General features: G+C 47.6%; 1 long non-coding RNA gene across 1 annotated transcript; it reads right to left on the bottom strand.

Annotated features, from left to right (window-relative positions):
* Window positions 1-3214: 3214 nt before the first annotated feature.
* Window positions 3215-3560, bottom strand: Gm35888 (predicted gene, 35888). The gene is made up of 2 exons (NR_168312.1): window positions 3473-3560; window positions 3215-3372 (listed from the first exon to the last, which is right to left on the bottom strand). It is a non-coding gene; the product is annotated as a predicted gene, 35888 (long non-coding RNA).
* Window positions 3561-4185: the final 625 nt, after the last annotated feature.

Below are 4185 nucleotides of genomic sequence, written 5' to 3'. Positions count from 1 at the left end.
GAGGCCACACCTCCCCAACCAGCTCCACCCACTGAGGTCAAGTGTTCAAAGACCTGAGCCTGTGAGGATGGATATTTCTCACTCAAATCATTATGATCCCCCAAGTCTCTCTAAGCCAGAGGTTCTGCAGGGCAATTGATCTAAGGTGGCAACACTCGCAGGTCATTGACAGAGATTGAAATGAAGAATTGCTGAGGAGCCATACCCTCCATGGGGAGCAGGGGGACCCCAACTGCTGACAAGATAAAACGACTGCTCAGCTCAAGTGATAATGTGCACAAGAGAATCTCCCGCATAATCGAGAGCAGGAAGCTGGATCAGAGAGCCAAATACGAGTGGTGAGAAAAAATAAATAAGTAAATAAATAAAGGAAATGAACTAGGAAAAGAAAAAGCGCCAGGAAGGAACACAGTGTCTGACAGCGAGCAGCCAGGCTGGAAGGAGGACCAGACATGGTCCTCAGAGGCTGCACACTTGGAAATCAAGAACTCAACCACAGGGGCAAATTGCTTTTGAAAGGGGAATTCATAACCTTGATTGATGGAAATTGCCTCCTAGCAACACTGAGAGAGGGAAACAGAGGAGGCTGAGAGGGACAGACATGGAAGACTGAGCATGCAGGCTCAGCATTCCCTTAGTGGGAATGCCAGAGGGAGTGAATGGTGGTAAGGGGTGGGGGTGCGGTGTGTGTGAAAAATGACGGTGCGTGTTCTCCGTGATGAAGGACAGGTAACAAAGACTCCAAGTGAAACAGTTTTCTGCATCTCTATTCGCCTTCCTTGTGCCTCTGTCCCTCCTTTAACATCCTCATGATCACAGGACGTCAGCACCCAGGAGCCACAGGTCAGCAGCATCCCAGAGGCCAACCCTGAACCTGGCTTCTATGGGGATTTTGGCAGAGTTCCTATGCTGTGATAGCCACAGAGCAGACAACCAGAGATGTTTCTCGACATAAATATGATTCTTGGCCTGATTGAGCCAAGTGATTATGATCACACAGGTCATTGCAGGTGAGTATCATCAATACCACAGTGTGACAGAGAGAAGGCTGGCCACAGGACACTGGAAACAGTGACAAGGGACAGAAAAGGCTGGTCACAGGACACTGGGGAGTGACAGGGGGCCAGAGAGAAGGTTGGGTCACAAGGCACTGGAAACAGTGACTAGGGACAGAAAAGGCTGGTCACAGGACACTGGGGAGTGACAGGGGGCAGAGAGAAGGCTGGGTCACACAGCACTGGGGACAGTGACAGGGGGCAGAGAGAAGGCTGGTCACAGGGCACCAGGGACAGTGACAGGGGGGCAGAGAGAAGGCTGGTGACATGGCTGTTTCCCCACCCACTCAGCTGGGCGAGTAGGTTTTTGAAAAGTTCAGGCCATAGAGTCTCTGTCATAATACTTCAGCAGTCCTCTGAGACAGAAGCAGCCATGTGCAGCCATTGTGTGTAACTCCGAATGGCCCTGACCCATGCTTATGAATGCTACAATTTTGATTTGATATAATTTTCTCATCTCATCAAATAAAGATCTTTTAATGATTCTTTCAGTTATTAATTTAAGCACTGTTCTTAGCTGGCTGGCTGTGTGGCAAAAGACAGGAAGGAAGTCAGGTTTAGCTTCAAGCCTCAGCTTATCAGGTTTTCAGTTCTATGTGGCTACTGCTCAGTTTGTCTTCTGTTGTGTGTTCCAAGTTTAGGGGCACAGTAGGTGCTCAACAACTATTTGTAGGATGGATGGATAAGGAGGAAGAAGGTTAAGAGAGCTTTGTGCGTGACGTAGAAAATGATGGATGGAGATGAAATAGGAAATCCACAAAGGAGCCTATAAAGAGTCACCACTGATAGCTCGAGGCTTGTCCCACTCTGCTTTGCAATTACACTCTGTGTGTGTGTGTGTGTGTGTGTGTGTGTGTGTGTGTGTGTGTCCGACCCAAAGGTCAGTCTCAGATACTGTCCTTCCTCAGGAGTCGCCATCCACTGTTAAGACAGGGTCTTTGAGGTCATGTAGCTTAATGGTTAGAGTAGGCTCTGGCCAGTGAGCTCCATGGATCTGCCTGCCCCTAGCTCCCTAGCTCTGGGATCACAAACAAGTTTGCAGCCATTCCTGAATTTTTATGCTGGGTTCTGGGAACTGTGCAAAATGTAACTGACATACATCCTTTACCAACTGAACTAACTCCCAGATGCCATGTGACTTTCTTTTTTACACAACTGTTTCCAATTCTTCATCTTTGGGTTCTTGTCTTCAATGTCCACATTTGCAGTGCTGTCTCTCTCCTTAGTCAAGTGATGGATATTTACTGAGAACCAGCCGGCTCTGCCTTCAGCATATTCCTCTCTCATTATTAATCAGAAGGGGAACCTCAGTCATCTGCCCCAAAAGGAGAGAGAATAAATAAAGCCCCAATAATTTTCAGACCTATATTTGAAGGTGGTTTAAGCCACTCATAAAATGGGTATTAGGAAGCTCATGACTAAATCACTGGCTGAGCAATACCCTGGGGGCATGGATGCATTTCCCTCCATTTTTGATTTCCTGTGGCTTCAAGGACTTCACAGTAATTTGATTCAGGGGCAGAGATCTAAAACAAGAAGGGGTCAAGCAAAGAGAGGCAGAATAGCAGCCCCAGAAAGCCGTTACCAGGAGAACTGCCAAGAACAAGTTGTAGGCTATTTTCCTGTGTGTGAGAGGCAAAGGTTCAGAGCTGTCCCCTAGGCATCCCTACCGCACAATCGAAGTCCAGCCGGCCAGATTCAAGAGACGGGATCAATTTCCCCCCTGTTCTGTGGGATGATGTTCAATAGCTGCTCATTTTAAAAAGAAGACAGGAGAATCAATCTCAGAAATACTGGTGGAAAATTTGAGTGCTAGCTTCCACAAATGGCAGGCACTACTAGGAGGTAAGGGCAGAAGACAGTCAAGTGTCTTTGACAATAAAAACACAGTGTCTGACAAAGCAAGGGGTTCCACCCTCCTTTCAACTTGATGAAGATTTGACCAGTTTTCCAGCAGCCACCGGGCCACAGTGGGATCTGAATCTGAAATCTGCTAATTACACTATCAGAGAATCCAAACATATGCGTAGTATTCGGAGGACGGCTGAAAGACTGGCTGAGAAGAGGGGGAGAACTGTGTGAGACTGAAGGCAATCCTTTATAAGGAGAATGAGACATGAATATTGATTTATGTAAAATACATTTTCTTATTCACGTGCTTTAGAGCCCCTGTGCATTTTAATGATGCGTACTGTTGTGCGCTATCACAAAGAACATGCTTCATTGGACTTGAGATGGGAGTCAGAAGAGAGAGCCTTCAGCCTCATGGAAGAGATGACCAACGGGCGGGAACAATCTTCCATCTTCCCATAGAGCCCTGCAATCCCGCGGACAAAGATAGCACACTGAGTAAGTGGTCAGAAAGAGGTTGGCAAAAAAATAAATAAATAAATAAATAATAATAATAGAAAACACACCAGGAAAGTCACTCAGAAGCAAACACCATCAGCAGCCGCAGCTCCAATTCCAGTATATGACTGTAGAGATGATGTTCACATTCAGCCTGAGCATCCATGCGGAGCATCGGGCCCTGGGTCCCGCCCACATTTGTGACTCCGCCCACGTCTTGCCATTCACATTCAACGTAAGCCTCCACCTCTGGCTCCGCCCACATTTGTGACTCCGCCTCCACATTTGTGCTGTTCACATTCAACCTGAGCCTCCACCCCTGGCTCTGCCCACATTTGTGACTCCGCCTCCACATTTGTGCCATTCATATTCAGCCTGAGCCTCCACCCTGGTTCTGCCCATATTTGTTCTGTCCAAAAAGTTAAGGCAAGCTTAGGGAGCAGCAAGGCTAACTTCATCACTCTGAAAACCAAGCTGAGTCCCCTCAGCAGAAAATATCCTGGCATTGGCTTCCACTTGGCATCCGTGCTGGGAAAAGCTGGGAAAGAAAGCCCAAGCTGGCCTCACGCTAGACCATTCGTAGTGGGTCCTGCCTGAGATGTGTCTGTCTCCTATCGTGATGGCTTCAGAGACTGAGAGATAGCTCAGGTGTCTTTCATAATTAGCTTACGTCAGCATTTTGGAGGCAGAACATATTACTCTTTTATAGTGAAGCTTTGAAATTGCAATGCCATTCTGAGCTTCCACCCCTCCCCAGGCTCCAGAATGACCCCTGGAGTGT

The sequence above is a fragment of the Mus musculus genome, chromosome 2, assembly GCF_000001635.26.
Source record: "Mus musculus strain C57BL/6J chromosome 2, GRCm38.p6 C57BL/6J".
In the NCBI taxonomy this organism is placed as follows: Eukaryota; Metazoa; Chordata; class Mammalia; order Rodentia; family Muridae; genus Mus; species Mus musculus.
Note: the sequence above shows the minus strand (reverse complement) of the source record. Positions and strands in the feature narration are given on the sequence as shown.